Source organism: Podarcis liolepis (assembly GCF_965112155.1).
Source record: "Podarcis liolepis genome assembly, chromosome: 9".
In the NCBI taxonomy this organism is placed as follows: Eukaryota; Metazoa; Chordata; class Lepidosauria; order Squamata; family Lacertidae; genus Podarcis; species Podarcis liolepis.
This window is the reverse complement of record NC_139564.1, coordinates 35,301,060-35,326,161: the sequence shown is the minus strand read 5'-3', so window position 1 is coordinate 35,326,161 and position 25,102 is coordinate 35,301,060. Positions and strand designations below refer to the sequence as shown.

Here is a 25,102-nt window from a genome sequence, read left to right as displayed (position 1 = left end):
AGCAGATTCCTTGAGGCTGCCACTGAAAAGAGCAACCATTTTTAACACCCCTGCACCTATATAATGCACAGGGAAGCTCAATATGTGATGCAATGTCATAGTATTGTCTGTTTCAGTTGCCAACCTGCCCTACCCAATCCCCACCCGTTGGTGACTATTGATAAGATGAGTGTAGGGTAGGGAAATATCCAATGCTTTGACATCAGAGCAAGACTAATTTGTTCCAAATGTTACAGAGATTATAATTACATGCAGAGTTGCCACTCTTGGAAGCAAACACACTTTTAATGTTGGGTGCAGCTCCAGCCTTAGTTAATTGTGACGGGAAGCTCCTTGGGGGAACAAAGGCCACCGTTCACAAGTGATGCTTAAATCAGTTTGCATTGAGGCTGAGAATCCTGCATTGGTGGTAGATGCCCTGCTCACAAGTGAAGCTGTCTTAACAGCAGCATGTGAAAATGGTGCCTTGTTGGCTGTTTGACAAAGTTTCTGTTTGTTCTCTTAACCGCTGTTTGCTAGTCTCCTATCACACTCACGGCTCCCTGTTGCTTGCTTTTTCCCATTTTTCCCTGTCCTGTTCAAGTAGAAATTCTGCTTTGCAAGTAAACAGATCTGTGCAGTGCAGCTTGGAGTAAACAGAGAATGTGGTGAATTATTTTTACAAGCAGGGTTTAGTAATTTGCAGTGGATTTCTGTTTCCATGGGAATTTGTGAGTGAAGGAAGCTACATGAAGGTTCTTATGAATAAGTGAGGTGACCTCCGCTTCGCCTCCAACCCTTTTTCCTCCCCCACTCCAGTTGATTTCAGTGGCATCTTAAACAGCTTCCAATGCCCATCCCATAGAATGGATCTTCCTATATGTATTGCAAGGCAATTCCTAAAGTGGATACAGTGGTACCTGTACTTAATTACTTAAGTACTTAATTTGTTCTGGAGATCCGTTCTTAACCTGAAGCACCACTTTAGCTAATGGGGCCTCCCGCTGCCACCATGCCGCTAGAGAACGATTTCTGTTCTCATCCTGAAGCAAAGTTCTTAACCCGAGGTACTATTTCTGGGTTAGCGGAGTCTGTAACCTGAAGCGTATGTAACCCGTGGTACCACTGTATATTTTGGAGATGAGTACAGGCAATTCCCCATTTCTGTGGGGGGTTGCATTCCAAGGCACCACATGCATCAGCAGGATGTGTGTAAGCCCACCCTGCCTTATCCCACCCCCTTCTGGTATCAAAAACTGCATGCGAGTGTGTGGCTGTGCATGCCTCAAATGTGCACAAGTGGGGAGTTGCCTGTACTACAAATGTTTGTGTGTGATGTTTGTTTTTATCCCTTTCTAAGGCAGTGCTTGCACTCCATCCTTTGGTACTGCTCAGCGTTTGCGATGACCCACAATCACCCTCATGCTGCTAAGGAATCAGGCAGGATCTTACTAGATCATGAGGGTGAACAATTGGTTCTTCTCCTTCCCCTTGTTATCCATACACATACACCTCCCCCCTCCCCCCATCCCTCTCTGTCTCTTTTTAGGTCATTTATAATCAGCAGTCATGGAGCCCTGGCCTCATTAGTGATATAGCCATTCCTTCAGTGCTTTAGAAATAATCATTTAGGGGGGGAAATGCACAGTTTTCTTCCCTTGAGAGCCTGTGAGTGATGAATTTATTTCAGTCTGGCTGTCTTGCTCAGCCTTATTTCCATATTTATTTCAACAAATAATGTACTGTGGGAACAACAAAATGCACTCTCCAGCAGAGCAAGGTTAGGTTTTGGCCATGGAGGAGTTAACGGGAACAATGGCAGAGAATGATCTATTTCAAACCTGGTATTTGGCAAGGAGAAAGTTTATATATTTGAGTATACATGCATATTTGAGTATTTGTGTTTCCTAATGTTGCAAGGCAGGGATTTGATGACAGATTTATTCATAGGCTGGCACTTAGAGCACACAGAGACTGTCTCCAGAGTGATCTCTGCCACCGACCCTTCCTCCTGTAAGGATCATCTCTTTTGTATGGGTGGACAGGCGATTAGCTCTCTATGCCAGCTAATTAATTTGGCTTTTCCAGAGCAAGCTCTGCTAATTGCAGCCAGTTGGGAGGGCTGATATTAAGGGACCAGGGCGCTTACTGAAGGCCTCAGTAAATTCAGCCCAGTGGTTTCTAGAAAAAGGAGCTGCTAATATCCTTGGCTTCTAAGGAACGATAGCTTGATGTAATGTGTGAGCAGCCTCCTTCACAGAACCATTTCAGCAACTGAACTGAGAGTGGGCCACGTTGCATTTCACTCTGGGAAATATTTTTTGTGGACGAATGAGCATGTGTATTATATTATATCAGGGATAATGTGAGTGATGTTTCCATTATTGGCACACTAACTGGAGCTGGCCAAAACACGTACACACAGATGAATCCCTATATAGAAAAAAGCAACTTAAGAAACTGGCTAGCACTGAATTGCAAACTAAAAACATGATGTAAGCAATCACCCCCTAAAATGGCACGCCCTAGTGCTCCATCCTCCATGGGGCAGCCCTTTAGGTATTTGAAAATGGACATCTCAGTCTCCTCTTTGCCAGGCTAAACATTCCCAATTCCCTCAACCGTTCCTCCCAAGGCTTGGTTTCCAGACCCTTGATCATATTGGTCATCTCCAGCTTGTCAATAGCCTTTTAAAATTGTAGTGACACAGTGCTCCAGGTGTGGCCTGGCCAAGACAGAACAAAGTGGGACTATTACTTCCCTGGATCAGGACACAATACTTCTGTTGATGCAGCGTAGAATAGCATTAGCCCTTTTTTGCTGCTGACTCATGTTAAGCTTGTGGTCTACTAAGCCCTCTAAACAATGGCGGAGCTTCAAGCTCCAGCAGTGGGGCAGAGAGCACGTGGCCGGGGCTGGCGCATGTCCTGGGGGTGTGGCACGCCACCTGTGGGAGTGTTGCACCCAGCGCACGGGGGGGCAGCCGTGATGGCACCCCACTGGGATCGTGCCTCCGGGGGCAGTGTGCTTCCCCCGCACCCCTGTTCCTCCGCCACTGCCCCTAGATTCTTTTCACATGTACTACTAGCAAGCTAGATGTCCCCCATCTTATATTTCTGCAGCTGGTTCTTCCTGCCTACGTGTAGAACCCGACATTTGTCCCAGTTGAAATTCATTTTGTTAAGTTTTATTGATATTTTGATATCTCAACACGCCTTTGAAGTATTAAGCTACTATCTGGAAGCACTCCTACAGTCAAAAAGGATGGTGAGAAAATGGTGCTATCAGGCAAGTGGATGACATCAGGCCTCTTTGAGGTGGGGATTGAAGAACTGAAAGCTGCTTGCTTTAACAGTGGTCTGTCCAATGTAAAGATTGCAAGTAAAATATTGGGCTTAGAGGACTGTTAATAGGACTATGAGCTGTGTTAAGAGTTCACCCAATTGCTCCATCGGATATTTGATATTATCCACTTTGAAATCTCCCAGTCATCATTTATGTGCTTCTCATCGACCCATTTACTTAAGTTGTTGGTAGCAGCAAATCATGGAGTGAGCAAGGCTGCAAGGGTCAGCTGACTAGTGAGGCTTTGGAGCTTTTGTGGTACTGATGTTCCACTGAATTGCATTCTGTATGCTGAGGTTCTGACTTTTTTTTATTATCAGGAACTGTAATTGTAAAGAAATAGGCTACTTGCTTGGGCTGGAGCACCATTTGGTAGTGTTAGCAGTACTGCCTTGCACAGTGACTTTGCTGCAACTGGCTTCTAAATTCCTCTTCACCCCTTTCTGTCCCCCTCCCCCCCCCCCGAAAAAGCATGTTGCTAGTTATGGTTTCAGCTTGTAGCTAGCATATGCAACCAGCAGAGCACAGCCGTGTACCCTCGAGTCTTGTTTTCAAGAATGCTGTAAGACTTGTTGGCAAGCTCCCTGCTTCCAAGAAGCCACTAAGGCTGTTTTGGGTGGCATTTGAGGACACAGAGGCTATGCAAACCTTTGCCAATGCTGCTGTTATGAAATATGTGTGCCAGTAGCTGACAGCAAATCTTCTGGCATTTCCCCCTCCCTCCTAGCAATTAAGACCTGTGGTTACATAATAGCCTTTAAGCTGTAATGTCCACGATGGTGTGTGCTCTGAAATTGTCACTTTTAAAAATTTGCTTACTTTTTATGGGGCCATCAAAATGAGGGTCTGTAGTGTAGTGATAGAGCACATGTTTTGCCTGTAGAAAGCCCCAGCTTCAGGCACCAGTGTCTTCCATTTAAAAGGATCTGATAGTGCTATCTGATGGGAAAGACTTCCTCCTTGAAGCCCTGGGAGGCCTGCTGCCACTCAGTCAGAGTGGAGAATGCTGAGCAAGATAGACAAGTATAAGGCAACTTCCTGTGATGGTACTAAATTGTTGTTCTTAGGAGTTCACAAAATTTGACTTTTTTCTTCTTAAAGAATAGAACAGCAACTACTCGAATGCTTTTTTTTTTAATTAAAAAAAATCTTTAAAAACCACTGTAGTTTGGACAGCATGGCTAATGGTAGTGACTGAAAAGGATTTAAAATAATAATAATTAACATTATGGTGGTATACCTATATTACAAAAATACTACTGATTAAAGAGTCAATTAAAAAATAAATTGTGTAATGAACTAGCACTCACTGCCAAAGTTAAGCAAATGTGTGCTGAGCTGTGCTAGGTTTGCTTTTATGCTACATCACTGCCCATGCCGAATCGCCTCCACCCCCTGCTTTTAAATAGGTGGAGGGGTAATGCTAAAGGCATCTACATCAGTGGAAATCGGGCTCGTTTTTCAAAAGGGTTGGATTTACAGCAATCTGAGAAAAGGCAAGGAACCACATGGAAAATGCGCAGTGGCAACTGGATGATGGTGTAATGTGGATGCCTCGCTAAAAGTGAGGGAGCAAAGCATGGCAATTCCACACTGAACATCTAGTGTGGAAGCATCCAAAGATTCAAATCCTAAGTAGCTATTGAGCTCATTGCTGGTATATTCTGTTATACCAGCAACAAAGCAACATGAAAACACATAATATAATTTTGGGTTCTCAAGCATCTCAGCGTCTTGAAGACCATAATTCAGGGGAGAACTAAGAAAGATTTCCCATAGTGCACTGATGAGTTGCTTGCCACACAGTGTGGCCACAGAAGTAGAACAGAAAACAATGTCTGCACATGTGCTTTATTGCAGACATTGCTTAAGAGACCTGACGACAATTGCATTGTGTTATCCCCAAATCAAGAGCTTTTTGTTTTGTTTTGTTGTTCTATAGTGCTCCTAGGAAGCGTCTTACCAAACCAGTATCGCCCAGCCCAGCCTTCCTTCCTCAACCTGTTGCCCTGCAGATGCTGCTGGACTGCAGCTCCCTTTATCCCTGATGACTGGCTGTGTCATCTTGGATGATGGGCATTGTAGTCCATCTGGAGAGTGGGAAGATGGGTCCATATTATTCAGATTTCCCTTTTCCTCTTTCCTTTCTGATCTTCGACTTTTGAGCCCTTTGAAAGGGATAGTTATTTTTGACCACCATGCAGCACTTAGTACATTTTAAGTGGTTCAAAAATAAACATCATCTCACCAGAGTGCTGCTTCAGCACTTTTCTGCTGTATTGGAAATGCAGGAAAGCATACCAACAAAGAAATGAGGCATCGTGTTTCACAGGGCTTTGGAAAATGCTCTGTATTGTGGCACACATCCTCCCCCAGTGTTCCACATGTCTTTTGTAAATAGTGCTGGGTATCAGTGGGTACGTTAACAGAGTAACCCCAAGACTTGTGTGCACTGATCAGATGTTGTGAATCAGGCTGGGCAAAAATATGCAGAGTAGGTATATTCCTAGTTCGTATGAATTATTGAGCACCCAACTCTGTAAATTGTGATTCAAACAAGGAATACAAAATAGAATTTGGGAGGGGAAAATCTGTGCATGTGAACTTCCTTATCTGTGTTTTCCTCCCACTAAAGAGGTCCATGGAGGCAAGCTAACTGCTCTTAAATCAACTGAAAATGAGCGGGGTTAAAGCCAAAACGAAAACAGCAGCAGGACTCTTACTGCAGATCAATGCATGTTTGGCATAGGTTCTGCTGGTGTCTATTTCAAGATGCACAGAACAAAAAGTCTCAGGCTAAAGCTGACACTGGAGACCTGCTTCAAAATGGCAGTCCTTTGTCAGGGCTTTTCTGCATAGAGGTGGCTCTCTTTCTTTTACCAGCTGCTGATTCTTTGGCACTGAACTGGTAGGAGAAGCATCAGATGTTTTCTTGGAGCCCCTCTCTTTGCTTTTCCCCTTCCCTTTCTCCCCCCCCCCCCCAGTTCCCCTGCTACCCTATGCTCTTCTGGCTCCCCACTCCCCAAATTGAACATGTACAGATTTTACGGTTCACTGGAGAATAAGTGGCTGTCATTTCACAGACGGGCCAGGATGTAATTAGCCACAATGCATCGAAGTAATGGAACAGATGTCTCTTTGTAAACTGAGTTTGCTGTTGCACACTCTGTGTGTGTGACCTGCCGACTGCTTGAAGCTATTCCTCCCAGCCCCCTCTCTTTGCCTCTCCCTTCTCTCTGTTTCGCAGCCAAGGGCTTAACTCTCACATGAAGTGGCTGCTGTTATGTTTCCCCCTCTTTTCTCTGTCCCCGCTCCACTGCAAGGCTACTGATGATAGGAGAGCGCTAGCCAGCATTTACCCGGCGGAGTCATTCAAAGCATGAAAAAGACGACACCTACCCTTTATAAGATAATTTGCAGTTTCAAGTAGCACTTGGTGCTTGCTTAATATGAGAGTAAAATCATAAATGACTGTTACGGTGTCTGGACAAATATTTTGAAACTGAAAAATAAAACAGCTATATTCCTGTTCTGCTGCCAAATTAGTATTTACGCTTGAACTGGAACTCTGTCGAACAACATGCAGACAAATAGGTATGATCCAGGAGAAACCTATTTGTGGGATGGTTCATATATGTCAAGTCCAATCCTTATAGTTTTGAGAGCATTGTAGCTTAGAACAATTGGAAATCAGAGAAACTAGAGGGAGTGTTAATAGTTAAAATACAAAACTTACTCCCACAGCAAAGCAGTGATGGCCACCAACATAGATGGCTTTCAAAGAGGGTTAGGCAAATTCATGGAGGAGAGAGCTATTGATGGCTACTAGCCGTGATGGCTAGTCTTCCTCTATGATCAGAGACAGCAGTGCTTTTTAATGCCAGTTGCTGGAAACCACAGGAAGGGAGAATGCCACAAGAATCTGGCTGGCCATTATGAGAACAGGATGCTGGACTTGATGGGCCATTGGCCTGATCCAGCAGGATTTTATTATATTCTTATGTATAAGTCTCTACAAATATTGCCTCTTTCTAGTGATTTGACATATGTGGTGGGATTCTCCTGGCCAGAGCAGTCTTTCTTCTTCTCTGTTTGGTTCTTTAGTTCTTCCTCCTCTTCCCAGCCTCACACAGAGGTTGTCATGTATGAAAACGCCATGTTTGCATCCAACCTATCCCTAGCTTCCAAGTCCTTAATTCCTGAAATATCTGTGTATAAGCCAGAAGAGGGACTTCTCAATGTCACCAAACAATACAGGGGGCAAAACTGTGACAGCTCTGAAGATTTTCACCGGGAAAATGTCTTCTATCAATACAGAGCAGACTTGTGGCTGAGGGCCCAGCTCTCTCCAGAAGCTAGAGCGTGAAGATTGCTTCATTATCCAAACTCAAATGCCACCTGTTGTACCAATATATCCTTAGGCCTTTCTGTGAATGTGTGTGTATGGTTAAGTTTCAGGTGGGGATAGCAGTGTCTCTTAATTGTCCTAAGATTAAGAGAAGTCATTCTCTGGCATGTTGCAAGAGGAACATTTTTGTTACTGCTTACGATGCATTGTTCAGGATCTCACAGATCAAAATATGAACATGCCTGTAACAGTGCTGTTCTCGTGCCTAGTGTCATTGCCCAAGGTCACATGCACACTGTGCATTGCTGGGGGCTCTACTCTGCCTCCTATAACCATTTACTCTGCATTAGCCTGGCCTGAACTGTTTTAAAGATGAAGGTTTGGGTTGCTTTTTTAAATTCTAAATATGCTAGAGACACACAATGGTCTTTAGTCACCGGTGTGAGGAATGGCTGGCTGTGCACTACATTGCACTTTAATGTCAATGCATGCACATTTACACGCAGAGAAAATACATAAACTCTCCAACTTTGAAGATATAATTCCCAAAGCTCTGATGCTAAGAGCTGCACCTCAGTCATCCCCTGCCTGGTGCTCTTCAGATATTTTGGCCTACAACTCCCATCAGCCTCAGCCATCATGGCCAATGGACATCACATGTAAAAAGAAAAATGTCTTAAAGGCTTCACAAAAGATAAAAAATGAGTCATTTACTAGGGCCATAGGCCAGAAAACTGAGGCTATCCCTGGTAAATAGGACTGTATGAGATTCCAGCGCTATGATTTGACTTGCTCACAAGAAATTAATGCCGACTTGGGGTCCCTCAGAAAGAAATTAGGAGAGCAAGTATAGTACAGTGGTACCTTGGAAGTCGAATGGAATCCATTCTGGAAGTCCTTTCAGCTTTAAAAATGTTCAGAAACCAAAGTGCAGCTTCTAATTGGCTGCAAGAAGCTCCTGCAGCCAATTGGAAGCCGTGGAAGCCCCATTTAATGTTTGGCTTCAAAAAATAGTTTGCAAACCGCAACAGTCACTTCCGGGTTTGCTGCGTTCGGGAGTCAAAACGTTTGAGAACTAAGCTGTTTGAAAACCAATGTACGAATGTAATGGCAGATAAACGTCCCTCAAAGCTTACTTGCCCTGTTATGTGTTTGCGCAAAATGAAGATAAGGTCCAAGGGGCATGGCAATCCCCTGAATCCACTGGAGAGATTTATTAGGAGACAGGTTCATACAGATACGGTTTTCTGAGGGAGGAGTGAAGTTCAGATACTGGGGTAAGTCCTGGGCAGAATCCTGGGCATAAAGCAGGGTACAACCCAGAGATTCTTCACAACTTTGCACTTGAAACCTGTCATATTTTACAGTTTATTGGTAGATCGTTGTGATGGCATCCAATCTTTGTATCAATAAATAATTTTTATCTTAGAGTTAGGTATCCCCCCTTTCTGCCCAGTGAATGTTGTATTAAAAATCAAATACTCAATACACTTCCGCTAACATGAATTGAGTGAGTTAAAGGTATCCTATTTCTCCCTTTTCTTTCTCTGAGACCAAACACCTGGCTTTATCTCATGTGCAACAAATCACATTCTGGGCACTTTGATTGTTACTGGGAGGGACTTACCTAGGGATTCCTTTGAGGGGAAAACTAGAGGGGACAGGACAATCACATGCTTCTTTTCAGAAGTCTGGCATCTAAAGAGGTGGTGGAGATCTTCATTTAATAGCAAAAGAAACACATGGGAGAAGCCACTGGATCTTCTTCCTTCTCCTCCCCTCAGTCCATTGCTCCTAGTACATTTCTCTATTTCTGCCTCACATGGACTGGTATTGAGCCCAGTCCCATTTTATATGTAGATGGGGCCGATACATGAATGATGGTCCTGTCATATCTTGTTTGACTTCTACTCTGTCACTACCGTCTGCTTTCTATACTTCTGCAATATAGAAAGTAGAAGAGCACAAGTGTGTGTGTGTGTGTGTGTGTGTGTGTGTGTGTTTGTTTGTTTGTTTGTATACGATTACTGATGTTTTACATATGAGTGTCATTCTTGAATAAAGAAAGCAGAAGCAATCCCTTTAACTATTAATAATTGCATTTTCAGTAACCTGTCATTACAGTGAACTTTGTGTTTGTTTTGTACAGAGAAAACATTTTGTAGTTTTGAGAGGGGCAAGGAAATCAAGTATAGAGTCCTCCATTCATCTCTTTCCTAAGGTGAATTCAAACATATTTCTGTCTCTGCTAGTCTTGAAACAGCCTTTTAGCCCATTTCTGGGCACAATTCAGAGTCCTTGTCTTAACTTTTAGAGCTGGTACATAACTCAAAACTCATGCATAGCAAAGATTGATTGTTCTCATATGAATCTGTTTAGACTCTGAGATGATCTTCAGAGGCCCCGCTTCAAGTCACTGCACACTAGTAAAGCAAGGGGTGACCTTAGATAGGCCTCTTTTGATTACACTCTCTATTTGGAAGGCCCTCCCAAGAGAAGCTCGCCTGGTGCCAGCTTTGTAATCTTTTTGGTACCAGGTGCCAAAGCCTTTTATAAGTTCAGATATATCCCTTTTATTGGAGGCTGTACACATACCATACATAATGGGATTGTAGCTTACCCCACACGGAGCTACAGTTCCTAGCACCATTAACAAGCTATGATTTCCAGGATTCTTGCAGGAGGAGGAGTGTTTTAAATGTATAAGTGTGTACACAGCCCTAGAGTCATAGGTTTTAAGTGGTTTTAACAGCTGCCACTGTTGTGAATGTTCTGCTCCATTTTAAAGTGATTTAAATGATTTCTAATCATTAGTCTGTTTGAAGAGCAGGTCATGTATGGAAAAAGGTGAGCAAATAAATAAAACTAATTGAAACAAACCAGAAACAAAAAGGGAACCCAAATGAAAGAATGAAAAGAAATGGGATGAAACTGTCCTACGTTCCTGTGTGTGTCTTGAAATGCTGGTCAAGAGCAAAACATATTTTGAAATTCTGCCAGATCATCCTATGTATATTAAAAAGGTTCAAGGTGCTTCACTACACATTTACTCGTTCAATTTTCACATGTCATGTCAAGAGAAGGCTTAGCCTTACAAGCTTTCCATGCTGGAAGCTTCATCGCCACCCTGGTCCATATAGGAAATTCAAATACTGATTTTTAGAATCACTTGTGAGGGTCCAATATAAGAACCACCTATTGTTTGCTTCATTTCCCCTTTTGGAAAGGTCTGGAGCTGTTCAAAATGTCTCTTGAGAGCCAGTGTGGTGTAGTGGTTAAGAGCAGTAGTCTCGCAATCTGGGAAACCAGGTTCGAGTCTCCGCTCCTCCACATGCAGCTGCTGGGTGACCTTGGGCCAGTCACAGTTCTCTGAAGTCTCTCAGCCCCACTCACCTCACAGAGTGTTTGTTGTGGGGGAGGAAGGAAAAGGAGAATGTTAGCCACTCTGAGACTCCTTAAAGGGAGTGAAAGGCGGGATATCAAATCCAAACTCTTCTTCTTCTTCTAGGGGCCTGGGCATTTTGTGGTGTTCACATTCCTACACTCCATTGTTTTTGTCTGCTTCCTATTATTTTGGGTTCCAGTTTATTTCTCTCTAAATAAAATAGAAACCACCAAACCAGGGGAGGGGGGAAGGTGGTGAGTACACGTTTTGAACATGGCATGGCAGCCCCATCTTGCATCCTTTATAAATTTGCTATCCATCTGATTCACTAGAAAGTTTCATTGTATGGGAGGGTCATTATGGAGCCCATGAAGTCTACAAGCAGCGTTTCATCAGGAAAAGCCTTGCTGGGTTCACTCTAAGGGCATATTCAGTGTGATATTTTACTTCTGGAGTTTTGTTGCCTCGGTTCTTTTTTTTTTTTTTTAATCACTTCCCTATGGAAGTGGGAAATATTCTTATTTACTTTTTTATTATGTTCTCTTTTTCTTTTTAAATAATCTTTCTCTTTTATTTATTTTTGTTAAATTTGCAAATTAAAAATTAAAAAAACACACCCAAAGTGGTGTGACTATATGTGGACACTTCTAGAACCTAAATGGAGGAGATCTGTGCGCTGCTGTGTTCTGCCAGAGTTCCTTGACAGCAGAGGGTAGCAGATCTGTAGATCCTTGAACCCAGAATCATTATTTATTTCTTGCATTTGTATTCCTTTCTCCAAGGAGCTAAATGCAGTGTTCAACTACGGTATTTAGTAATGTTTTCCATTCCTGTTTGTGTTCTAGTCCAGTCATTCTCAAGATGGTATACACTGGGGCTTTTTTAGCAATGGGGTACAGGCAGGTGATTGTTCCAAAGCCATATATTTTTCCTCCATATCTCTTAAGCATCCTTTAAGCAGTGAGAGAACTATCCATTAGAAAAGGTGCCCCCCCCCCATTTTATAACTGTAACATGGAACTTTGCAAAAACTATGGCTAACAGGACAATTATGTTGGCCAAAAGAAGAAAAAAATGTGAAGAAGGGAAAAGAGGAAAGTGGGAGAAAAGAAGTGACAAGGATTATAAGTAGATTGGAGTTATGTACAGTGATACCTCAAGTTAAGTACTTAATTCGTTCCGGAGGTCTGTACTTAACCTGAAACTGTTCTTAACCTGAAGCACCACTTTAGCTAATGGGGCCTCCCGCTGCCGCCGTGCCACCGGAGCACGATTTCTGTTCTCATCCTGAAGCAAAGTTCTTAACCTGAAGCACTATTTCTGGGTTAGTGGAGTCTGTAACCTGAAGCGTATGTAATCCGAGGTACCACTGTACAACAGTTATTAATTAGGAACCAATTAATGTTGTGTGTACGACAGAATGTAACCCAGTGCTCAGGCACTCTCTTAAGTTTAAGTGGTTGCTAAGAAGATTGAATTCAAAACAATTCACTTCTCAGCTCAGTTCTCCCCCTTTACCCATAAAGTTTGCACAGGTGCCAGTTTCTACTGCAATGCTGTCCAAATGGGGCTAAGCCTTAAATGTCAACTGGCTCAATACGTTCAGGGGCTAGTCACACAGATCATATCACTCTAGTTTTGAAAGGTCTTCGCTAGTTACAAATGATTTTCAGGCCCACCTTAAGGTGCTTATTTTAAAGCAGAGATGGGGAACCTTTTTCTACCAGAGGGCCACGTTGCCTTACAGGCAAGCTTTCAGGGGCCAAGTGCCAGTCGTGGATAGGGACCAGCGGCAAAAGTGGGCAGAGCAATGTATTTGACTCCTAGCTTTGTACAATAGATTACATACCCGCCACACAAAAGTTAGAGGCAACATATACACCACAAACAGCTCGCCATCCTGTAACCAGGCAAGCAAGAGGCACATCGCAGTTCAAGGACACATTCCAACCAGGCAAAAATGCAAGGAGGCGGGCATGGAGAAGTGCTGGTGGAGGGGAAGTTTCAAGGGCCAACGAGAGAGGCCTGAAGAGCCACATCTGAACCTATCCCTGCTTTAAAACATTAACAGTTTGGGCCATGCATATGCAAAGCTAGAATGTGTCCTGTCCCACAGATAGTGAGACCTTGTACGTTAGCAGAGAGCAGGGTCTTTGTTGTAGTAGCACCTCTGCTGTGGAGCCTCCTCCCTCAGGAGGGAAGAACTTCCTCAGGAGGCAGCCCCACCCACTAGCCTTGATCTTTGAGCAGTTTTAGGAGGTTTGCGAAAACTCTTATTCTGAGTAACAAAGGGTGTGTGTTAGTACAAGTTCATGTTATGTACTATTTTACTGTTCTTTGTTTAAAGTTACGAATTTTTATACGAGATGGTAGCACACTTGGGTCCAATCTGTATAGAGAGAGGCAGAATATAAACATGACAAGTCAGTTCCTTGGGACAATTTCAGATTAACGCACAGCTGAGATTTGAAAGTAATTTATGTGGTTGTTTTCTGTTGTCTCCTTAAAAACAAACATATTTTAATGCTCTTCATTTTTAACACCTCAGTTAAATGTTATTATGCGGGCTGCCTGCAATATTGCATTCCCTGTTTTTTCGAAGGAGCAACTGTCTTGCCAAAATCCTAGAATTCGCAAACAGGTGCTAATGAAACAGTTCACCTCTGTTTGATACAAGTTGCCTTCTTTTGTCAGAGCAGCCAAGAAAACATTGTTCTGAAGAAAACCCCTGGATTGGTCCTTGTGTTAGGAAACACAAGGGGATTTGTATTTTAGTAAGTGTTCCCTGGCACATTAATTCAGCAGTGGTTTGTTATTCCCTTAACAGCAAGCAATTACATGACATTGTGGAAGACAGTACAATGGACAATTTTTATGATGGACCAAGTATATCTAGACAACTTATTTCAAGAAAAGAAGTTTCTGTCCATTGTGTTCTGGAAATATGCAGCATGGGCCACTTCACATGTTTCAGAAACGACAGACCTTTTCTCTGGCACCAGGTCTGCAAATTGTATCTTTTCTGCAGTTATTTGAAGGGGATAGACAAGTTTGCAAGAAAATGAGAAACAGTCACCCAGGAGCCACGATTGGCCACTATTCTTGGGATCATGTTTCCTAGTGTGCTTTCACCTCTCTCCTTCAAACATTGCATCAACCCTTTGTTGGACGGCCTTAATAGCAACTCTTTCCTCCCCCAAATGCTACAGACTTCTGTGCACTAATTTACAACACTGAAAGAAAAGTAGCAAGATTTTGAATTCCCCAAACAGGACAAATAGCTAAAGATGCTCATTCTTGGAGCCTCTTCAGATATTATTTTCCTAAGGCTAGGCAGACCCCATGTTCAAATAATTGCATGTTTGATTTTTCATGTCTCTCAGCAGCAATAGGAAGGGGGAAGGAATGTGTGAGCTCACATCTCATTGGGAACATTACACCAAGTCAGACAACGGGTTCACCTAGCTCTGTACTGGCTGTGACTGTCCATGGTCTCAGGCCAGGAGTCTTTTCCCAGCACTACCTGGAGATTTCTGTGTGCAATGCAGGTGTTCAACCACTGACCTACAGCCCTTCCCCATATTTTCCCAAATGATGTCCTGGGAGTGGGAGATAGTAACATTCAGCCTTCAAGGAAGAGGACAGCTTAGAATAAAATAACTTTCAGAAACAGTTTCTTAGCATTCCTGAGCAACGCTAGGTACAATGTTGATAGTTTTGAATAATTCTCAGGAAGAGGAAAATTGTGCAGGTGATTTATTGTGACATGGCTAGCTAAATCTGCCAAAATGCTCCCTTCAGCACTACTGTTAGAAGAGGCAGAGTGGTGCAGTGGTGTGCATTTTGGGATTGGATGCAGAAAACCAAGGTATAGATCTCTGCTCTGCTATGAAAAGCATTGGGTGCTCTTGGGCAAATCACTCTCTCCAAATCAAGCATATGTCATAACATAGGTGCCAACTCCCTGGGGCCATGGGTACCCAAGTACCCACAAAATTCACCATGAAGGGGCCAGGCACCTACACATTTCAGCACCAGAGCCATGGATGCTGCCTGGCACCCACAGCCCTGGGCACCCACAGTTGTGATGCCAATTTGGCACTCCAGCATCATAAGGTTGCTGCAAGGTCAAAATGGTGCTCTAAGTTTCTTGGAGGAAAGCCTAGTTCTAGGGGTATCAAATAAGCATTACAAAAGTTCTGATTTCTATCACAACTGGACATAGAAAGTCAATCTCAAGGGATCACTATGTCCCTCCTGTGTTAGATAATAGGTGAGGTGTGCACATTTTGTATGTTACTTTCTGCGGGTGTCATGTAAGCTGTGTGTGCAGAATGAGGTCTGCTCATGCAGTGGGACTTTCTATCCTACTGTTCCCCCCCTAAATCTGCTCTGGAGGATTGGGGGGGGTGGAGTGGGTTTAGAACAGGCTTAGGGAGTATGTGGAGGAAGAAGGGAGGAAGACTCATTGCATGAATGGACTCTGTTCACCCTTAGTGCTGAATTCCACCCTAAATCAGCCATGAAAACTAAAAAAGTAGATGTAGATAGTATTATCAGATATTTTTCTGCCCCAAGCTAACTTCCAATCAGAAATGGCTTGCTGGGTGAGGCAGAATTGCCACGAGAACTTCCTAGCAGGCAGATTGTTGTTACTAACTGGGAAGGAGAGGTGGCAGGGAGGCTGGCACAGTGCAAACGCACCAGCAGAGCCAATCTGGTGTTTCTGCCATTGCATTTGCACCACACCCACCTCATCCCACCACCTCCCTCTTTCCAACTCAGTAAGCAGTGACTTGCCTGCTTGGAAGCTAGCAAAGCATCTGCACCCCACTTGTCCCAAACAAAGCCATGAGCATTGTCTGAAGGAGAGCACTTTATTACTGAAGAACCACATAGGAGATCCCCCCCCCCAAGTTAACATTCCCTCGGGTTAAAAATAAACACATCAAATTCAGTTGGTTTATTTGGGATTTTTTTGTCCCATGTGCTTTTTGTTCATAGAAAGTTGCTGAATTTTTGAGACATTATTTATTACAGTTTCTGCAACAATAAATGAGGACAAAATTGCAGGCCAACCTCTGAGCAAATTATGCAGTGGGGTGGATTTCAACCCCATTTTCCATATGACTCCTGCACTGAATCTGTACCAGGAGTGGCAGATACGAACTGAGGATACACTTTGTCAGATTTAACATTTTAATTTCACCTAGGAACAGGACTCCTAGTGCAAATGAGAATAGATTTATTTTATTTTTTTGGGAGGAGAGTAATGGCCCATGAGAAACAATCATTCTAGAACGTGAATTTCTCTTTCTCCATTCACATGACTGGTTATCTATTGCCTCTCTTTGCCACACTCTGCTTGAGCAGCTCCACCGCATTTGGAGATTGAGGAGTATGACTTTTCCTCCAGTCTCTCCTTGGCTTGAAGTAATTGTCTATATTTAGGTCAGTGATGTGATAAGAGATGTTTATGTGTTTCTTCTGAAAAGTCGAAATTGCCTCTCCAGATATCAGTGAATGGAAAATCCCTAATGGGGCTTCGTTGCCATTTCTATATTTTGTCAAAGCAGTCTGTACAAGAGGCACCCGTCTCTTACAGCAAAGATTGCACTCACCCCCAAAGATCTCTGAGAATCTCTCTGCATGTGTGGGTATGGGGGGGGCATGTGGTTGGGTTCCAAGCATGCTCCATTGACCTGAAAGGAGCATTGAAAGAGGAAGGTCAAAGCTACCTGAAGTTGAGAGTTGATAGTCTGTGCTCTGATGGAAATGTGGCACTGGTAAATCCTTGGCCGCAAAGGAGCCAGGCATTTTTAATATGCAAATAATCTGTCAGAGAACGTAAACAGACATCTCCTTCTGCAGGGAATAACTAGGCTTCCTCTTATTACCCTTCCCCCACCTCATTTGAGAGAGGAAGTTGTGCTTTCTTTATATTATAACAAAGAGAAGGAGGAGGCAGAGGCAGGAAAGGGGATTGTGTCGAATCACTGTTAAGCTGCTCTCTTCTACTCCAAGACCTTTCACTCTAGATGTGCTTCATTAATTTGATGAGCAGACACAAAGGGGGAGGGCTGAGATGCTTTGCATGAGGGGATAAGCCTAGGGGCCTGCCGGAAGGTTTATGAAAGTGAACTGCTAATGATGTTGAAGTACCTGTTGGGGATAGAGGCTTCTCTGGGATGTCTTATTGGCCACCTTTCACTAATTGGGGTGTTCTTGATTAGATGACCCCAACAAGGCTGACCGAGGAGTGGAATGGGGGTGTCTCACTTCATTCATACAACCTTCAGCATTCTGATACCCTCCAGTTATTCTGCTTGTTTTACAGTAGCCCCATTCGTGTCCCGGTAAACCATAGTTAATGGTTTCCTCCATTACTATACCTTTCTCTTTTGCACCTCCCAGCTAGCATGCGGAAGGAACAAGCCATGATCCCTGAATTAGCATGACATCCAAACCAGGGGTCATTATTTGTTCTACTCCCAACAAACCATGATCTGTAGCCACGGGCTGTTGCCTTGCAGGGAGCAGATAAACAGCCCAGAAAGGTGATGTGTGAACTGGCCTGTTAAGAAGGCAACGAATTCATAATGTGACATGGTAGTAAGCCAGCTCTATTATCATACAAAACTCACCAAAGAAATTTCTGTGATATTAAATATGAAGTCTAAATTTATATTTCATTGTACCTGAAGAAACACAAATTAGCACATGCATATGTTCACCCAAAATCTCCTTTCCAAGGTGCTGTCATTTTCAGACTTTACATGGAATACAATGGCATACGCCCTTAGCAAAGTTGAAAGATTGGTTGTGGCTTCCAGCATGTTTACATAATTTGTGGTTACATCAAAAGAGAGAAGTGAATGTCATACTTGGAACTGAAATGGCACACACTACAAAGGTGATAGCCACTACTTTGTCATGAATGAGGTTTGGGCATGCAAGCTTCCCGCTCCTCTTCTGCCCTCATGCACCGCAATTCCAACTTCCTTTCCTCATCTGAGCAGGCCATAATCTGCCCTGATATCCAAAGTAGGAAAAGATAGCATGTCTCCAAATTTTAAATTGGAAACCATGGTTTAATTCTGGACGGAAGCAAAGGTTTATGGAAACCATGACCCGAGGGAGCAAATTAGCCCATGGAGCATGGAGAGAGCTCTGAAGCTCATTCATAATCATAATCCATTATGTCTGAACCTGGATTTGTAGAGTATAATGTCCCAAAGAGGTACTAGTGGCAAGTAGGCCCTGTTATTCAGGATCCATAAGCAAGCTGAGCATGCAATGAGAAACTACAGTGGTGCCCCGCAAGACGAATGCCTCGCAAGACGAAAAACTTGCTAGACGAAAGGGTTTTGCGGTTTTTGAGCTGCTTCGCAAGACGAATTTCCCTATGGGCTTGCTTCGCAAGACGAAAACATCTTGCGTTTTTTGCAAGTTTGTTTCCTTTTTCTTAACACCGTTAATACAGTTGCGACTTGACTTCGAGGAGCAACTCATAGAACGCGGTGTGGTAGCCTTTTTTGAGGTTTTTGGTGATTTTTGAAGCTTTTCCAAAACTTTTCCGACACCGTGCTTCGCAAGACGAAAAATTCGCTAGACGAAAAAACTCGTGGAATGAATTAATTTCGTCTTGCGAGGCACCACTTTATACTGTACTTGACGTTTAGGTAAAACACATATATCTGCGTAGGAATGTCCTGCAACTTTCGTTTGCTATGATAGGTTATTTCTCTCTCACTCCTTGCCCTAGATTGTGGTATCATAAACTGTGGGGGGGGGGGGGTTTGCTAAGCAGAGTGGACATCTCTTTACTCTTGAACATGATAGACTCAATATCTTAATTAATGTTGAGTGGGCTTGCATTCGAAACCATTTGTCCTAAAGTCACACAGAATGAGCAGGGAAATCACACCTTCTTACAGAGAGTTGGGTCCAAAGGCATTTTACCTGGCTTGTTGCTAAGATACTTACATACTATGAATCAGTTTCGTATTCACTGTTTGGCTTGGGTTTTTAGGAGATAGGTCATTGTTGCTGCAAACTTGCTGCTGTACAGATCTTTGAACTGTTATACACTGGCAAATTGCTAGTCCTCCCTGCTCTAAGGAAACAGGCTCTTTAATGAGTGCCTGGATCTATGTTCCCACCACAGGTAAGGGGATGTGCCACACTCTGCTGCTTTAAATGTATTGTGGCTGGGAATCATAGCAAATGCTGCAGAATAACTTAAATTACCTCGCTATACCATATATGGCATGATCCTCATGCAGTGGGCCAAAGGATATGGACCTCTTCCCAAATATTCTTCCTGACAGGTGGCACAGCGTCTTCCCACCCTTGCAGTGTGAATGAGTCTCAGATCATCATAAATAGCAAAAGATAGCATTAAAAGGGGGAAGGGAAACAATTTGGTAGGTTATTTATTTGAACAGCCTGCTCTGATACTTACAAACTAAACATAGGTTTAATGAATGCAGTCCCAATTGGCAGAGTAAATGTTTTGTTGAATAGCTACCAGAAAGACTGTGAACCTTGGATACAGAACCGTGTATGTGCAAACAGTGAGTCTGAGGACTTTCAAAGTTCATTTGCTCTCATCCTTTGCCAAGTCTTTTTCCTTTCCTAACAACTTCAAATCTAAGGTAATGATTACTGTGTCCCAAGGGTTGTACAGAATTTCACCCACTAAAGGAGTGCTATCTTGGTATGCCTACAAGCAAAGTTAAAATCAAGAGGGGGGAAACTGTGGCCCTGCAGATGTTGTTGGTATCCAGTTTCCATCAATTCTAACCTGGTGGCCAACAGTCCAGGGATGTTGGGAGTTGTAGTTCAACAACACCCGGAGGGCCACAAGTTCCCCATCCCTGGTTTAAATGGCAAGGCGTGACCTTTATAATTCCTGGCTAAACATCTTTTTAGGTTGCTTCTGTGGGTTAAATCACAGAGCCTAGGACTTGCCAGTCAGAAGGTCGGCGGTTCGAATCCCCACGACGGGGTGAGCTCCCATTGCTTGGTCCCTGCTCCTGCCAACCTAGCAGTTTGAAAGCACGTCAAAGTGCAAGTAGATAAATAGGTACCGCTTTGGCGGGAAGGTAAACGGCGTTTCCGTGCGCTGCTCTGGTTCGCCAGAAGCAGCTTAGTCATGCTGGCCACATGACCAGAAGCTGTACGCTGGCTTCCTCGGCCAATAAAGCGAGATGAGCGCCACAACCCCAGAGTCAGCCACGACTGGACCTAATGGTCAGGGGTCCCTTTACCTTTAAGCATTCATACATCTCATAAATTGTTCTTCTTGCTTTATATTTATATGAAACACTTAAACTGCATTGCTGCTAATTCAGGTGTCAGGCATTGTTTGGCACCTTCTCAGGCCCATGTTCCTGCGCAGGGGCCCCTTACTGATCCCCAGAGCCCCCTAGCCCTACTGTTTCCCCTTTATGTTGCTGCCATCTACAAACAAGTGAGCAGTGGTGACAAGAACAAGGATAAAGAGAAGCAGTCTTTTCTTGCTTTCCTCCTCTGGGGCAGTGCTCTGTATTAGCCCTTCATATAAAAAACAAACCAGAACACAATCTTAACATGGCTGAAAACCTTCTCTAGAGAGGAGAGGGGGTGTTTCCTGTGACTACACTGGTTGCATCCAAACAATACTGTGCACAGCCCACTTCTGCTGCAAACCTGCAGAACTGTTTTCCTCCAAGCTCAGCCCTGGAAAGAAAAAATGTGCTTTTGAACCAGATGTGGTGAGTGCAGCTTCACAACTCAAATTATGTACATTTGTACTCACTAGTATACACTCACAACCAGAGCGTTGCTTCACAGGAAGTCGCCTTATAAGCGGGTCACTATTGGTCCATCTCAGTATTAGCTGGCAGCTTTCCAAAATCTTTTGACGGAAAGTGGTACTTCCCCTCAGAAAATGCCAAGGTTTGATCCTGTGACCTTCTTTCACATCAAGGGTGGGCTCTGCCATTAAGCTACAGCCCCTCCTCTATGTAATGTCTCCAACTGTCCCCAGGAAATGATTAATAGGTCCAGCCACACCTATTCAGAAATTATTCCTGAGCTGAAATATATGCTGCTGCAATTGTAGAAGTCTCTGTGCTGCTAGTATATCTATAGGGGGCTTGAAACATACATTATTCCAGTCAGTGTTTCTCCATCTGGCAGGCATTGTACAATGGTTTTGATGGAATGAGCAGACTCCATAGTCTGCTTGTAAGATGATTTTCTCCCGAATTCTACACCACTCGCGTTTGTTGTTGTTTATGAGTCATTGTGTCCAATAACCTATTTACTCTTCTGCTGGTCTAAACCCTGAGCATCCTTTGGTTTCTGCTGTTTGTTTTTGTGGGCTGGCTGGAGGGCTTTGAGACTCAAGATGCGGTACCCTACAAAATAGGTATTTATTTATGTTAAATCTTGTTACAAAGCTGCTACCATATATCAAGAGAACCAATCTTGTGGACTGCAGTGCAGCCTCAATCTGTTATTCTGGTTGCAGATTATGCTGCCTTCCTCAGGGTTTTCTTTACTCTCTGGTGAATTTGGAGACCTGGCAAATTTTGCTGTGCGTAAGACTTACCTGAGCCTGCTTTGTTCATGCTTAGTTATGTGCCAGCAAAATGTATTCTTTGGAATATTTGCCTGGATGTTTAAACTGCACTTCCTCACTTGCTACTTTTTGCCTTTTTAAGGATATAAAAATCCATGGGCCTTTGCACTGTATATAATTCAAAATACAGATTTGTGGTTCATACCCCAGTTTCTTGCAAACTGTTCTTTGTGCTTGGACTTTCTCCTTCAGGCCTTAGAGGTGCATTACACTGAAGCCAGCTGTGCACTCACAACCTCCATTGATTTCATTAATTGTCCTTTTCACCTCTTTAACAGGTTATGATTAGATTCCCTTGAATTCCATTTGGTGTGCTAAGCATTATCGGTGATTTATCAATGGTTCTCAAAATGTTTGTTCTTAAAGAAAGGCAGTAGGTCTTTCAGTGCCATCCTTACCCTTTGCTCTCCCCACCCCCTTTGTTTTCCCTTGTTTGAAAACATGGGCTCTGGGATCACATCAGATCTCTGACTTTTTCTCATCTGACTGCAGCCTACTGACTTGGGAGTTTACTGCTGGCTTCCCCCTCTGTCTCTAGATTTAATGGGGTTGGCAACTGGTTATATGTTTCAGTCTCTTGTTTTCAGTGCCCCCTTGTCATTGCTGATGACTCATCAAGCTGGTGCGTCTGAGTTTAATTGAAGCAGTAACAATGCAATCAACATGTCTCTCTATTTTTATCTAGATCTCCTCCTCCTCCCCCAACTGATTTTCCTGCTGTATGACTCACACTTTCTGGGCCTTACATCTTGGCTCCTTTTTAAGGATTAGAAAGGGGGGAAGGGGATCACAAATGTAACACAGCCCCCTCCCAAAGGATGAGAGTTGTTCTAACCATTCATTTAATAACAATCTGTTTGTAACATTTTGCTCGTTGCTGTTACCTGTTTTCCTAAAATCTGGGTTAGGGTCCTGTTTTATTTGGCTGTTGAGCCATGGACTTAGTAGGTGGCTGCCACTGTCAGCTTCAACCCCTCACCAATAAAACAAGAATACTTCGAATCTTTTCATAAGAACAATGAATAGGAAAAGTATGATTCATAAATGATTACTAATATTTCCAGTATTGAAAATATTGCAAGTGTCTGACCTGTTGGGTTTTCTTTCCCCAGCTATTGCCTTAAAACACAGTGCTAGCTGCTAAATATGGATACCAGCATTTAGGAATCTATACTTTCCAAGCCTTGAAGATGCAACAGCAAGAAGCTGTGACTGTATAGAGCATTTTGTTGTCATACATGCTGTTGATTGTGGAATGAATTAACCTTCCCGTTAAGGTTTAGTACCTGTGGTCCTGGGAGGTTCATGATTTGATTACCCTGATCCTTTGGCATTATGAGAGAGAGAGATCATAATTCTGCTTTGATGGCAGACAGTGTGATCTACTGAATTAGTTGTGAATATGAACCTTTCTTAGCTATACTGTATAGACCTTTGACAAGGCATTATCCCATAGCTACCATTCCCTATCTGTAACTTTTTTGTGTTGGGGGCGGCTGGAGATCATCACCTACTCACATAGCTTATTGCAATAATACATAAAACAGTTTCTATTTTAAGTGATTATGAAGTGCTTCTAAAGTCTGGATGAATTCAGAATTCATAGAATAATTTGGGTAGTACTCTACAACAAGGAACCACCATTCTAATTGGCTCTTTGAAATGCAATTGTGTTTGTACATAACGTATTTTCTAAGCAGGCCTGATCCGTGTCTAGATGAGAGACTGCCTGGGAACCATTATGGCTATGCTGTGCCTGCACAGTTGGAAGCAGTATATGAGGGACATGTTGTACCATAAAAGGTTTTTTTTTATAATAATAAAAAAAGTTGAGTAGTGGGGAAGAGTAAGAAGTAAGCACCGCCACTGCTTCTACACCGTTCTGATGGTCCTCTCCATCTAACACACAAAGAGGTATTAACTTTAGCTAAACCTAACTGTCTACTAGATAAGGAACTTCTTCACTGCCAAAGCATTGCTGCCCTTCTAAAATAGATAACCTCTGAGTTTTTAGCAGGGATGTACAAACCTGTCAATTGAGGTTTCTCTCAGTTACTCATCTTAAGTTCAGTTTGCCCCATTTGCTACATCAATCTGGGGTTTTTTCTGAAAGAAATTTGCATTAAAATGCATATGAATTTCTCCCAATATATACATTTTTTGTACAGATTGCCTAATATATGCATTTGTTCAAGGATTGTCATTACAGTGGTACCTCGAGTTACATATGCTTCAGGTTACATATGCTTCAGGCTACGGGACTCCGGTAACCCAGAAATATTACCTCGGGTTAAGAACTTTGCTTCAGGATGAGAACAGAAATCGCGCAGCAGTGGCAGTGGGAGGCCCCATTAGCTAAAGTGGTGCTTCAGGTTAAGAACAGACCTCCGGAATGAATTAAGTACTTAACCCGAGGTACCTTTGTATATTGTAGCTTTGTATATTGTTTTCACTAATACGTGCTTATTTTTTTTAAGCACACTTCTTGGTTGGAAAACTTTGGAGGAGTTTGTGTATTGAAGGGTAATTTGTGTTTCATTTGCCCTATTGGTTGAGGAAGTGCAAATTAAGTAGGTTCATATGGAAATGCAAACTGAATGATACCCCCCTACACACACACACATAGTTCTGCATAAAAAGACAAAACCTTTAAAAATGGGTACTTGCTTGCTCCACTGCTGCATAATTAAAAACCACTCATGGTGGGCAAATAGCAGTGGCATTATATTTTTCTTCAGCAGTGATTTATAAATTTCTAGTAGGATAAATCTGCGGAATTCTGTAACCCCCCATAATTTGCCAAAGAAGATCAAAATTAGAGGGCATAAACCTGCCCCCAGTGCAGAAGAAGTCTCAAAGGTGGCATAGCACCTGTAGTGTCTGGCTGTGTAAATGGTGCTTTGGATTCCTTTTCCATGTGTGTGTGTGTGTGTGTGTGTGTGTGTGTGTGTGTAAGGAAGGTTGGAAGTAGGTTTTGGCTGTGTGTCTTTGTGAGAAGCCTGTTGGCACATTTCGGGCTAGTACAACAACGCTGACTTCTCTCTATCCCTCTCTGTGTTTGGATTTCTGCCTAGCCGTTTCTGCCTTTGTGTATCTCTGTAGGCAGGGTTTTGAGTGCCTCAAAGCGAGGCTGTGTGTGTTCAGCCTATCTGTCTCTCTGCGTTCCTGCTCCTGTTTGTCTCTGTGGCGGAGTCTGTCTGCCTCTCTCCTTGTGTGGTGGTCTGAAGTTGCGTTTTCAAACTGAATTCAGGGATTGTTCTCTCGCCCAGACAGAGCTGCATCATTCTCCTTCCCCCGGCCCTTAACCGACACTACTGGTACCAGAGAGTCAAAGCTGTTGCCTTGGTGGCTCCAGTCGAGTGAAAGAAAATGTTCTTTCGGGCTGATGGGCTCCAGGATCGTTCTCAGTTGTCGG

At 43.2% G+C, this 25,102-nt stretch overlaps 1 protein-coding gene and 1 long non-coding RNA gene across 2 annotated transcripts in view; both read left to right on the top strand.

Moving 5' to 3' along the window:
- MAML3 (mastermind like transcriptional coactivator 3) overlaps positions 1 to 25,102 on the top strand; it is a 272,708-nt gene that overhangs the window by 186,737 nt on the left and 60,869 nt on the right. The window lies entirely within an intron of this gene.
- Positions 307 to 13,975, top strand: LOC310714698. The gene is made up of 2 exons (XR_014529986.1): positions 307 to 10,933; positions 11,181 to 13,975. It is a non-coding gene; the product is annotated as an uncharacterized lncRNA (long non-coding RNA).